The 14,561-nt window shown below is 45.3% G+C and overlaps 1 protein-coding gene across 5 annotated transcripts in view; it reads right to left on the reverse strand.

The window, feature by feature from the left end:
• Positions 1 to 14,561, reverse strand: part of EPB41L3 (erythrocyte membrane protein band 4.1 like 3) — a 225,957-nt gene that overhangs the window by 97,450 nt on the left and 113,946 nt on the right. The window lies entirely within an intron of this gene.

Below are 14,561 nucleotides of genomic sequence, written 5' to 3' on the forward strand. Positions count from 1 at the left end.
CCTCCCACTCACCCTTCAGAGTGTTCCCCATTATTCTAGTAAATCCTACCAAGGTCACCGACGACCTCCCTACAAGCCAGTAAATCCATGCAAGTCCCTTCCCATCTCTGAATTCTCTCTGTTTTTGACACACTCGCGATCTTCCTCCTCCCTTCGGCCTCATTTCCATCCTCCTCATATTCTCATCCTGTTTCTAAGTTCTGCAGGTCTTTGGAATCAGAGCTCCAAACACAAGGGCGCATCCGAAATACAGGTTCCTCACTCTGTGACTTCTCTGAACTTCAGACCCACATACACAACTCCACCACTCGTCCTGTTTCCCTGGGTATTTCAGGGGCACCTAAGACTGAACATTTCTCCAGCCTCCTGGCTCCCTCCCAGCCCCCCATCTGCTCTACTTCCGTCTCCCCATGTCAGTAGGTGTCCATCTGTCCAGCTGCTCACGGTGGGGACCGGGACCTCTCTTTCCTCACTCCCAACCCAATCCCCTTCACACCTGTCAATGTCACCTCTCGAGCTGTAATTAAAGAAGTAGGACCTGAGAAACTTCTAGGCACCAGTGACCAGTCAGGCAAAAGCAGAAGGGCGTGAGAACTCGTGTACATGTCCTGGCGTGAGGGCACGTGGTCAGGGGTGGCTGGACCACGAGAGCTATGTGGCCAGTGAGGCGAGCTGATGAGACCAGCCAGGCAGAGATCAGGCCCTGCGAGGCCAGCTGGTCCTCGCTAAGGGGACCTCATCCCATCACACAGAGGCCATTCTGGCAGCCACGGGGATGACCGACATCAGCTCAAAATTAGACCAAGTCAAATAGGCCAAGAAGGCCTTGATGGGGCAGCAGTGGACCAGACACTCCTCAAAGCACAAAACAGTGGAATTCATGGCTGATCATTATAAAATACAGAAGTGAGTGGAGGAAAGAGGAGCCCGGTGTGCTGCAGCATATGGGGTCGCAAAAAGTTGGACACGACTTACTGACTTAACAACAACTACGACGCTGTAAAGTATCTATGAAACCTTAAGAGGAATGAATTGTAACAATGCTTGGGACCAGTGGCAGGAACAATTCTGACCTTTTTTTTTTTTTTTTAAATAAGCTTTTGGGCCATACTAATTTCAAATCTCATAAGTCAAGAGACCAAAGCCTATGACACTACCAGACTAAGTTCGTAAAAGAAACAGAAAGTTTGAGTTTTTATGGCAACAACACAATTATTCAAAATCACTTTCACAACGACCATGGTCAACCTGGAAAGGATGATCAAGTCCCATCAGTGTGGAGACAGATTTCATAACAGCACTGGGAGTCTACGGCTCAGAATTTTTAAAACAAAACAAGACCAACACGCCCAAACAAAGCCACAGCCCCCTGCTTCAAGGAATGATTAGTCTGACAGGCTACCTTGGGAAGCCAAGTAACATGGTGCCCAGGGTGCAAGAAATCTGCTTCGAGCTGAGAGTTGTCCACCAGCCCGCGGGGCAGGCTCATGGGAAGTCACCTTGCGTAAGAAAGATAATCGCTAACCTTCAACCTCAAGTTAAAGGACTAGCTTTAGAAGCAATCAAAGATCACAGGCTACTTCGGGAAGACAAAAGGGGAATGGGGATAAATAAGAGCAAGGATGAAGCAGGACGCTGAGGGGCAGGCAGCCACACAGCAACCACCCTCAACTCTACCACAGTTTCTGTGACCTCACAGAACTTGGCTTCTCCCTGTTCTAAGAGGCTGAAATTCTAGGATTCCTGAAACCCGAGACACTGTTGTGTGAACAGCGTGGTGGTGGCGGTGGCGGTTGTCTCTGACTCTCTGTGACCCCGTGGACTGTAGCCTGCCAGGCTCCTCTGTCCATGGGATTTCCCCGGCAAGAATACCGGAGCGGGTTGCCATTTCCTCCTCCAGGGGATCTTCCCGACTCAGGGATCGAACCCACATCTCCTGCAATGGCAGGAGGATTCTTTACCGCTGAGCCACCAGGGAAGCCCATTAACAACGAAGGCTAAGGAAATTCCGTCCTCTAAGTGAGGACCGAGACTAACTGATCTCCAAGAACGGGAAACTCCTGGGGCAGCAGCTGCTCACACTCTGGCCACCGGACGAGTGCAAGGCTTCATCACCTATCTGAGTCTCTTCAAGTTTGATTGAATTCACCAAAGCAAGACATTACCCAGATAATCCTAAGCAGCTGAAAGAACCCCTCTTAGTTTACTGAGTACACTTGAAAAACCTAAATAATTTTTTCAGCAACTTTTTAGCCTTACAAGGTCAAAGATGCTTAGCTCTATGTGTGAGCAGATAAACAAGTACAGTTCAGAAAATAGAATTTACAATGCATGGCCCACAAGGATGGACTGTATAGCACAGGGAACTCTGCTCGATGTTAAGTGGCAGCCTGGATGGGAGGGGAGTTTGGGGGAGAGTGGAAACCTGTATATGGATGCCGGGGATGGCAGAGTCTCTGCTGCCCACCTGAAACTATCACAGTATTGTTAACCGGTTATCCCCCAACACAAAATAAAAAGTTATAAAAAAGAAAGAAAAGAGATACCGTGATCATGGAAGTGTCCATTTTATCACACGTGTCCACATTTCGAAATCCAACTGATGGGAAATGCCAGGGTATAAAATTCCAATATATCTTTGAAATACCAGGATATTTTATAGTTTCCATAGTCTCCTAAATACATTTCCATAAAACCAAGGGAACATCTGGCTCCCCCTCTAGAGGAAAGGGAACTTGTGCTGGTAAAGGATTTTAACAGAATTTAGTGACACCACTAATGGGAGGAGAGGCCGAGTTCCCGAGACAATGAAGCTGCTGGCAAGACAGGTCTATAGAGCGAGTGGCAGAACAACCAGTCTCAGTCCTGCTCTAGTACATCTGCATTATGACCACTGTGTTAAAAGCAAGGACGTCCCCAAACTTGGGTTCCTGAACTCCAGACAGTGGGGAAAGGGGCCCGAAGGGTCTGAGAGATTGCTTTGGTATTTCCAAGGATACTGTCCATTCAGAAATGACACGGCTGCACATAGTGGCCAAGTCTCCTTGTTTCTGCTTGGGCATTTATCAGTTAAGGTTAGAAGTACTGGCTACATCATTGTTTTGTTCATGAATCCATCCCTTCAACAAACAAAGGCTCAGAATTTTTAAAACAAAACCAGACCAACACGCCCAAACAAAGCCACAGCCCCCTGCTTCAAGGAATGATCAGTCTGACAGGCTACCTTGGGGAGCCAAGTAACACGGTGCCCAGGGTGCAAGAAATCTGCTTCGAGCTGAGAGTTGTCCACCAGCCCGCGGGGCAGGCTCATGGGAAGTCACCTTGCGTAAGAATATAAGGCCTGGGGACACATGAGATGAAGACAAACAAGTCTCTGCTCTAGGGGAGCCTGCCTTCTAATTGAAGGAGATAGAGAAATGAAAGATGTCAGCCACAGGGAGATGGTATTAGGTGAATGAATCTAAAGTTGGGTGGGGCTTCCCAGATGGCACTAGTGGTAGAGAACCTGCCTGCAATGCAAGAGACGCAAGAGACTCGAGTTTAATCCCTGGGTCGGGAAGATCCCCTGGAGGATGCAATGGTAACCCACTCCAGTATTCTTGCCTGGAGAATCCCATGGACAGAGGAGCCTCGTGGGCTACAGTCCATGGGGTCACAGAGAGTCGGAGCACACACCAATGGGTGGGTGGCTGCTGACACTGGGCGGTTAGGCAGGGCTTCTCCAGGGAGGCGACATTTCAACATCAGGCACAAGGGCTGGGACCATGCCTTCTAGAAGCCTAGTGCCCAGGTCCTAAGGATGAAATGAGCCTGTGCTCCACAACAGAGAAGCCACTGCAATGAGAAGCCCGTGACTGAGGAACAAAAAGCTGGTGTCAGGAGCTGGGACTCAGGAGGTGCGAGGAGAGGGCCACCATCAAGTAGGCGATGTAAGTGGGGTTTGGGGCCTTGCTAGGTCAGCGTATGAAGCTGGGTTTTATTTTAAAGGCAGTGGAGAATTTTAAGGGGAGCAGTCAGAGGGTCTTATTGATGCTTTTTAAGAGACAACTCAGGGCCTTCCCTGGTGGTCCAGTGGTTAAGAATCTGCCTGACAATGCAGGGGACAGGGTTTGATCCCTGATCTGGGAGGATTCCACATGCTGGGGAGCAACTAAGCCCCTGAACCACAACTAAAAAAGCCTAAGCACTCTAGAACATGTACTCCACAACAAGAGAAGCTGCTGCGTGAGAAGCCCATGCACCGCAACTAGAGTGTAGCCTGCATTTGCTGCAGCTAGAGAAAGCCCATGCACAGCAATGAAGATCCAATGCAGCCAAAAATAAAGACTTTTTTTTTTTTTTTTAAAGAGAGACCATGCTGTGTTCTGAGTGAGGGAGCCAGGATGGGAGCAGGGGGAGCAGTGAGTAGGTTACAGTAGTCCAGGCGAGAGAAAATGCTGGGAGGAGAGGAAGGGCAGGGGTGCCTTCTAGGGTATCTGATGCTGTGATCTGAGCTTTGTGCAGGCAGGGGAGATGGGCGAGCTGGGAGACACAACCGCTTAGCATTGTTAGGTCTCCTATAAACACAGGGACCCCTGAGGGTGAGAAGACCGCACAGTCTGCATTCATTAGGCAGGGAGCCCACCCACAGGCACAGGTCAGGCTTCAGTCCTTCTTCTGGGCGCTGCTGCCGCATCTCTAATGCAGGAGATCTTCTGGGAACCCGACGTCATCATCCATCATTTCTAAACACATTCAGGTGAGAGGCAACGCCTGGCTGCATGTGTAATGAATGTCTTCTTCTGGCCTAAGTGACAGCTCCAGTCTTCCCAGAAAAGCAGATTAACACGGGAAAGCTTTGGCCCTGGGCGTAGAGCATGGCTTTCTAGACTTCATTCGGGTACCGAGCTCATAGCTAAAGGGCATCTGGACCTACACGCTCATTTCACACATAACCTGGCTAAGAATTTCAGTCTCCATGAGATTTTAACGTGATTATCACCGAGACGCTGTCGTTTTCAGCAAAGAGGTGCTAGTAAGTTTCTAGAACACTTCTGCTCCCATCAAAGGGTTTAATTTAAATGACCACCCATGAAACTTCTCTTCCCCAGGTTGGATATAGAACCACCTTACCAAGCATAGGGCAGTGCTTTTCACAACATGTTTACATTTTTTCAATTGGACAAGCATTTGAATGTATTATTCAATGCACAGCAGAAATATTTTAAGGAGCTTTTCTGTGATAAGAAAGTACCGAGCACATCTATTTATTTTTAGGAGTTAGGACCTTTGAATTCTGTTTCCTACTAGCTCTGTTTACAGCCATGCATTAGTGTTCCCTATCATTGAAATAGAATTCAGGACTGACCACGACTTCATTTCCCCCAGCCAAAGATGCTCCCGCAGAACCCTTGGGGTTATAGGCAAAAAATTAAATTAAAATGGAAATTTCAGCCACCAATGAAATACATCAGAAAGGGCAAAAAGACAGCCCTTATGTCAGTATGAATCCTGGAAAGTCTGAGCGAGTAAGCTAAATTTAGCAACATTCTCTTCATTTACTGTTAAGCATAAATCACTCTTTCTAAAGAAGAAACTGGCATTATATCCTCTGTGTGTGGATCACCATTCAAACAGCATTATTTGCTTCTTAACTCACCACTATGCCAATATTAGAAAATACTGCCTTATGGCTTCCTCAAAGGTAGATTCAATTTGCATAGGAGCTTCCTGAGTTTGCAGTAATTTCTCCTCACCTTTCTGTGCTTTCCCTAACATTATTTTGTAATTAACAGGGTGTGGCACTTGAGTAAGTAAATGAACTTGTTTACAGGGAACCCAAGGTGCACAGTGGACAGTGCCTCACGGGACAGATGAGGGCCAGGAGGTCAGGCTTGCCCAGGGTCATATAACAACAATCACAGGCCAACAATTAAATCTGAGTTTGGGGGGACTTCCCTGGTAGTTCAGAGGCTAAGAACCTACTATGCAATGTAGGGCATGTGGGTTTGATCGGCAGTCGGGGAACTACGATCCCACATGCTTTGGAGCAACTGAGCTCATACAACAATGAGCCTTTCAGCAGCAGCTAAGACCTGATGTACCTGAATACATAAATGAGTATTTTTTTTTTTTAAATCTGAGCTTCTGCTTCGGATAAGACACCTTTCTTCTACATGAGTTCTGCACTTCAATGACAGCAATTAAACCTACTCATAGCCTTCTGTCTCTATTTCAGAACTGGACAGCTTTTCAAAGTCATTGTTTTATGTGATCATCTATAATTCCACAATGCTACCTTATTCTTTTACTCAATGTAAATCAAACATTAATAAATTTAAACTTATATAACACTACATTTTGGTTTACAATTTTCCCTACTACTTTCTTGTCTTTATGCACTTATCTTTACTACTTAATTTATCTTTATATATGTGTAGGTATGTATGTGTATATATATGTATATATAGAACATCACAATTTTAGTTTCTAATCGACTGCAAGCTCTTAGAACTCTATACCAGGTTGCCAACTTATTTCTGGAAAACAAAATGATCATTGTTGCTTTTAGAGAAAATATGAATGGTACTGACCCTTATTCTAGATTCTCAACAATTTGTGACTTTCCACTGATAGTGGCTTTAGCCTCCAATATCCATTTGAGCCTAGACTTTAACCAGCTCCAACTTTGAAAGTGTTGTTCGTGGAGGGCCTCAAACGGACAAGCCACCAACAACATACTACTGTCCAACTCTACTGTTTGAAACTTTTCAGAATTCCACGGCTACAATCTAAATAGGAAAGAAAAGGAGATGGCGTGTTTCTTCTGGCCAATTCTGCCTCGACGAAGAACTTATTAGCAAAAAGATATCTTTGGCACCTTAAATGGGGAGCATATTTCTCTAATACCCAGCATCTGACTCTGCATCTGTGAGAAATGAGGTGTGAACCAGAGAGAATGAATAAATTAAAACAGAGTCAGACTCTGCCCCGTTAACCACCACCCAGGAGAGCTGCCCGGCTCTTTTCGAAATGGGTCTCTCTCCCTCAGAACCATTCATTTTCAAAACAGGGAAAAGGTTATGGCTAAAACTCCCAACCTCTGTACTCAGTGGGGGACAACATCCCCTCTGGTATCTGGGGGAACCTGGCCGAGAAGCCAGGGTTCAGGTTTCTCTTTAGAGTTGTCAGTACTTTAGGGATTGAGGCAGGAGACAGATGGGCCCAGGCTGAAAAGCTAGATTCTGTCCCCTGGGCACAGATACTCCAAGATGAAGAGGAGAAGGAGCTGAACCCTGGCCAGACACAAGACCACACATTTCTCACTCTCAAGGAAGTCAAGGTCAAGGAGACCTTCCTGACTACACATGAACAGAAAAGCGCTGTGGAGGTCAAAAAGGAATGATGCCAACCTACCCAGAGCCCTCTCCACTGGAGTCCATCTTGGCTAAAGGGCGCATGTGCCTCTTTAGGACCTGGAGATAAACCGAACACGGACTCAGAACTGGGCAAAGCAAGATGACTGACCAAAGGAAACCCGGAAGAAATGCCCCATCTAAGTGATTCACTTATTCTCCCATATAAGTGAGGAGAAGCGGGTGATGGTTAGATAGCATCACCGACTCCAAGGACATGAATTTGAGCAAACTCTGGGAGATAGTGAAGGACAGGGGAGTCTGGCATGCTGCAGTCCATGGGATCCCACAGAGTCGGACACAAGTTAGCAACTGAACAACAACAACAAGTGATTCAAACTACCATTAGCATGGCTGAGCAGAATCTTTGTAGTTGGTCTGTGGACACAAGTCCACCTTCTCCCCAGATTGTTGGCTTGTCTGCTTAAAGCACTTTTCCTTTCTACTGACACTTGCTTCTCAAATGATTGGTTTTGAATGGTGTGCAGCTGAACCTGAGTTTAACAACACTGCAATAAGTGATCTTTAATATTACCATTATGACTCACTGAAGGCTCAGAAAATGGTTAGCACTTTTTAATAATAAAGTGTCTTTAATTAAGTTTTGTATAATATTTTTAAGACATAATGCCATTGCACAGATAACAGGCTACAGTGTAGTATAAACGTAACTTTTATGGGCACTGGGAAACCAAAAAACTCGTGACATGCTTTATTGTGTGTCTGGAACCTACCCTGCAACAACGGCTATGTGTGAACAAATGACTGAACCTCTCAGCCTCAATTAACACAAACGTGCCCTAAGCCCCGTGTCTACAAATAATGTCTTGGGAACTCAGATCCAATCGAGTCTGACTCCTAAAACCCGGGGCTGTTTTTGTGGTTTATTGCCATAAACAGAAAGGAATACAAGCTGAAAGCTCTCAGCTCTTTCCCGAGTAGAATATGCTAAATTCGACCAGCTTCCCTTTTTAATCCTGACACTGGCTTGACACTTATGTATTCCAAAGCCAAATTAATAGAATTTGGTTTTCGCCACAGTTCCATATCATAGAGTCTCTGCCCCCCGCCCCATTAATTAAGTGTTCAGAACTCTTGCAAGAGAGGAAATGGGAGCTTCTCTGGCATTCTGGATCCTTCTACATTTGGGAGTTTTGACAGGTTGTTGAGTCTTTGCAAACTTCCATTCAAATGTGAGGCCAAGTACTGAATTATTCTGTTTCTTACCACAATGCATTAGCTTTTATCTCTATGCTAGCAATGGAAGGAGACTACAAAGAATGTTCTTAAAAGATCTCCCTGGCACACAAATGAGCTGCTTAGAGACAGTGTCTGGTCTGGTTTTCTGAAGGTGCTGATAAGAGGATTCTTTACTCCAGGGCTGTTCCCTTGGTGCCTGCAGCACTGAAGAGGTTCTCCATTTGCACCTCGGATCCTTTGTAATTAAAGCTTTCAGAGACTGGCTCAGCCACCATCCCTCCTGCCCCTGCCCTCAGGTGACTCAGCAGATAAAAACACAGCCCGGTGGAGCTGCCCTCTAATGGCAGATTCTGATCTGCTGTTGTTCAATTGCTTAGTCGTGTCCAACTATTTTCGACCCAATGGACTGCAGCACGCCAGGCTTCCTTGTCCTTCACCATCTCTGGAGTTTCCTCAAACTCATTTCCATTGAGTCAGGGATGCCATCCAACCATCTCATCCTTTGTCACTGCCTTCTTCTTTTGCCCTCAATCTTTCTCAGCATCAGGGTCTTTTCCAATGAGTCAGCTCTTGGCATCAGGTGGCTCCAGTATTGGAGCTTCAGCTTCATCATCAATCCTTCCAATGGATATTCAGGGTTGATTTCCTTTAGGATTGACTGGTTTGATCTGCTTGCTATCCAAGGGACTCTCAATAAGAGTCTTCTCCAGCACTCCAGATTCCAATTAGGGGGGTTGAATTTCCCATCCAATGTACTAAAACAAGACTGAATGGCTACAGGTGTGCTGTTTTATTTATATGCTTTTTCTCTAACGGGGAACTAAGCTAACAAACAGCTCTTTCAATTTTTAAATCCACACATTTCCAGTTCAATGGGGATTAACTTAAAACCCTACAGACAAAAATAAATTTGAAGAAAAACAGAAAGGCTGAATCGAAGTTCATCTTTAAAAATTTTCCTACATTCTTTACAGTCTAGGTTTCCAGAAAAGGTTTAATCACAGCCAAACCTGCTTCACTTCAAATGTTGATAATTTTAATTACTGCACTTTTCACAATGAAATTAGTTTTAAATCCTTTCACTTGTCTGTTGAAAATGAAAGCAAAATAAATCTCTCTAACTGGCAGCTTTATACATAAAGAAGGGTTTTCTCAAAGCAGACTCTGCCAGGGTCAGGTTGTGAAAATTACTGTTGTTGGTGGTTAGTCCCTAAGTTTGTGACCCCTTGGACTATAGCCTGCCAGGCTCCTCTGTCCAAGGGATTTCCCAGGTCAGAATGCTGGAGTGGGTAGCCTTTCCCTTCTCCAGGGGATATTCCCAACCCAGGGATTGAATCCAGGTCTCCCACATTACAGCGGGATTCTTTACCAGCTGAGCCACTGATGCTTCTGATGTAGGGTAGGAAAAATGAAAGGACAGAGGAAGACAGATTAAACTGTTCTCTGACAGCAGGGAGGCAAAGTTTTCTGCTGGAAGGAATGGGCGAGCAACAGAAGCCAGACAGCTGGAGAGAGTAACACTAATGACTGGCCCTGGAGAGGCGGTGGATGATGCCTGTGGTTTTCAACACTTAGGCTCACCAAGCGAAGACGTGTGTAAGAGAGAAACCGAAATGTTGAGAGATCATTTCTAGACGGTCGACTCTGCCTTTCTCAGATTTTGTACAAAAGTATTATTTATATAACCATAAGAAAACAAATCAACAAAATATTGCTGCTTCTCTTTCAAAAAGATTTCTTTGTATGGACCATTTTTAAAGCTTTTGTTGAATTTGTTACAATACTGCTTCTGTTTTATGCTTTGGTTTTTTGGCCCTGAGGCATGTGGGGTCTTAGCTCCCCGACCAGGGATCGAACCCACAACCCTTCCATTGGAAGGTGAAGTCTTAACCACTGGACTGCCAGGGAATTCCCAAAACATTGTTTCTTAAAGATGTGTGGGTTTTTTTGCTGCATCGGGTCTCTGTTGTGGCGCACAGATTCTCTAGGCTCTGTTGTGTGTAGGCTCAGTTGCTCTGTGGCATGTGGGCTTTTAGTTCCCTGACCAGGGATGGGAACTGTGTCACCTGCATTGCAAAAGGGATTCATAACCAGTGGACCACAGGAAAGTCCCTTAAAAATATGTTTATCGCATCTTTAAAATAATCTTTTCACTAGGTGACTACCCTAATATCTTAAATTAGCTTTTTATTTATTTTTTTTAAAAAAGGACTCATCCTAAAATAACTGAACACTTCAGAAATATGCCTATTTATCCACCACTAATATAACTCGGTGCCACCATTCAGTGGATAGAGCAAACCAGTGAAGGCTTAAGGTGAGCACAGGACGATACTCAGACCACATGTATATGTATCAGAATCATCTGGGGCTCTGGTAAATTTCCATAGTCCTCAGAATTAACCACCAGTGCAGAGAATCTTCCTCACAAGATGCTTGGGTTCAACACCCACCAATTCAACCAGAATCCTGGTAGCAGATCTTAAGCCTACTTAATTTTTAAAAGCCACTCTGGGATTCTAAAATGCAGACTGGGATGAGAATAGTGAGCTAGCATTTCTGCAGCTTTAATAAGCACCCAGGTGATCCCTACACTGAAGTTTGTTACTCAGTGGTCCAATCAGAAAATTCACAGCCCTAAAGTTATAGAGGGAAAAGTGAAAATGAAAGTCGCTCAGTCATGCCCGACTCTTTGCGACCCCATGGACAACACAGTCCATGGAATTCTCCAGGCCAGAATACTGGAATGGGTACCCTTTCCCTTCTCCAGGGGATCTTCCCAACCCAGCGATTGAACCCAGGTCTCCCACATTGCAGGTGGATTCTTTACCAGATGAGCCACAAGGGAGACCCCAGAATACTGGAGTGGGTAGCCTATCCCTTCTCCAGCGGATCTTTCAGACCGAGGAATCGAACGGGGATCTCCTGCATTGCAGGCGGATTCTTTACCAACTGAGCTATCAGGGAAGCCCCTAAAGTTACTGAGCAACTGTATCTGGAGTCAGAAATGACAAATAGATCACAACAGGTCATTGGCCCTGGTCAAGGCCATCAGTTTTGGCTTACTCCGGCCTGTGTAAGCCGAAGCAACCTTACTGTGTTTCGCGTCTCCCATACATACATGTCCTTTTTGCTTTCGCTGGTTTACGCAAAACGTACATGCAGATTGCATGTTTTCGAACGTTAAGATTTTCACTTCAATAATAAAGCAAGATTCATTTCAAGGTCTGTTTCACAACAGTTACGTTCTTCTGCCTCAGTCATGCTCAATCTTCTTTCCACCAGACTATTAAGTAATACCTGATGGAAAGAATATTATCTGCATGTATTAGTGATGACGATGACTGAAATAAGGTTGAGAACACCTGACTTCTTCAATGTTGAGGAAATCTTACCTCCTCCTCTTTCCAAAGAAGCACCTCCCTTAAATTGAAATGGGGTCCCCATGAAGAGAGGACAGTTGAAAGACACGAGAGGGGTGGACAGAAAAGGTAAGAAGAAAAACCCTGCTAATTACAATTCAGAGACCTCATTCAGATTTTGCCTTCATGAAATCTGAACACTTAATAGCCCTTAGCCTGTGCTTTCAGTTCAATTCCACAAAAATTGCTGAGTCCTCACCCTAAGTCAGGGTCTTGGCTGCCAACAGAAGAGGTAACAGATATATCAACATTTTATTTTTAAGAACAGCCCTCATGACTAAAACCCTCTTATTTACCCAATCCTGAATGTCAGACCTGGGCTAAGATTCTAGTTAAGTCTCCTTTTAATTGTGTGTGCTTGGGTGGCATCACCTCTCTCATCTCAGGTTCTTCATCTTTAAATGAATGAACATCTATCTTACAAGGTTACCATAAGGACTGCTGCTGCTGCTGCTAAGCCGCTTCAGTCGTGTCCGACTCTGTGCGACCCCACAGACGGCAGCCCACCAGGCTCCCCCGTCCCTGGGATTCTCCAGGCAAGAATACTGGAGCAGGTTGCCATTTCCATTTCCAATGCATGGAAGTGAAAAGTGAAAGTGAAGTCACTCAGTCGTGTCCAACTCCTAGCGACCCCATGGACTGCAGCCTACCAGGCTCCTCCGTCCATGGGATTTTCCAGGCAAGAATACTGGAGTGGGGTGCCATTGCCTTCTCCACCTTAAGGACGAGAGATGTATATACAACACCTGGCATGTAGTATATCCTCAATACACTATAGCTATCATGATTGTTGTTTTTCTTATTAATTTCTCAGAATGTTCTTCGGAAATTACCCAATGTGGACTATTCCTCATAGAACAGGAGGTGAGATAAAAATCTAGATTTAAAAGAAGCTTCAGGGACTTTCCTGGTGGTCAAGAGGTTAGGGCTCCATGCTTCCACTACAGGGGGCACAGGTTTGATCCCTGGTTGGGGAACTAAGACCCTACAGGCTGCACAGCCATAAATAAATAAATAAATACAAATATTAAAAGAAGCTTTAGTCCACGGTGGGAGAAAGACATAGCTGGGTCCTTGGCCAGAAAAAGTATAGTCACTGTTATCTGTAGTGGAGACACCTTGGAAGTGTCCCAGAAGCACAGATGTTTATTGTCATGTATTCCGTCTTCAGGGCCCCTCTGGACCAGAGCTGGGAGACAGCACGAGGGCCTTCAGGACTGAGACACTCCTCTTCCTCAAATCTATCTCTGAAGACGGTCCTCAAGTACCTGGAGTCTGCAGGGCATTCTGGATGCTGGGGCTGAAGGAGACCAGGCCACTGCACACCCCAGGAGTTTGGCTGGAGTTAAAAGCACAGCTGACCCTTGAACAACGCAGGGGACAGGGGCTCTGCCCCATCACACATAACCACAGTCAGCCCTCCGTACACCAGGTTCCTCCTGTGCATCCATGGTCCCGCATCCCTGGATTCAACCAACCTCGGCTGAAACAGTAGTAAGTAGCTGTGTTAGTCACTCAGTCATGTCCGACTCTTTGCAACCCCATGGACTGTAGCCCGTCAGGCTCCTCTGTCTGTGAGATTTCTCCAGGCAAGAATACTGAAGTGTGTTGCCATTCCCTTCTCCAGGGGATCCTCCCAAACCAGGGATCAAATCTGGGTCTCCTGCATTGCAGGTGGATTCTCATCTGAGCCACCAGGAAAGCTCGAAATAGTAGTATGTACCACTGAAAAAAATCTGCCTGTAAGTGGACCTGAGTACTTCCAACCCATGCTATTCAAGGGCAGAGTGTCTTGTACACTTACCAGGACCCCTATTTCACTGCAAAAGATACCTGCTCTATGTCTATCTAAAAAGGAGCCCTCCTTTCTGTGTAAAATCCAGACGTCAAAAATGTCCATGATATCCAAAAAAGTGCTGTGAAGAATGGGCCACCCCTCCCACATCCAGACCTGTCTCCCTTATGAGGCTCTGCTGAAGGGAGATCCGTCCAGGGTAAAACTTGTAAAGAACCACGGAACAACCAAAGCTCACCCAGAACATCAGCATGAGGTCCAAGAGGCAGAACATAATCCACCCCTGAGTGACTAACTGAACAACAGCCACCTCGTATTCAGTGCTGACAATCCAACGGGAGTCTCCTCTCTTTCGAGGGGGGTTAACCATAAAAAGGCAAAACGACCTTAGTACTTAAGATATTTTGGAGACATTAATAAGCTCATGTTAATCACTTTTGCCAATTGGGAAGAGTTACTGATCTCTATCTAAGGTGTTCAAACCTAATGGATAGTGTCAAATTTGAGCTTTGTTGCTTACCAGCTCTGAATTGCAGTAAGTTACTCAAACTCTCTAGGAATCCATTTTTAGTCAGTTACAAAATGTAGATAAAATACATCTTATGATTGCTGGAATTATATAAAATAAAGTATATAGAATAGCATTTAATACAGTTCAACACACATAGGAAGCATTCAATAAAATGGACCATCTTTCTAAACCAGTGGATCAATTCCTGTTACTATTTCCTGGTTAGAATGTACTCCAAT

The sequence above is a fragment of the Cervus canadensis genome, chromosome 23 (assembly GCF_019320065.1).
Source record: "Cervus canadensis isolate Bull #8, Minnesota chromosome 23, ASM1932006v1, whole genome shotgun sequence".
Lineage (NCBI taxonomy): Eukaryota > Metazoa > Chordata > Mammalia > Artiodactyla > Cervidae > Cervus > Cervus canadensis.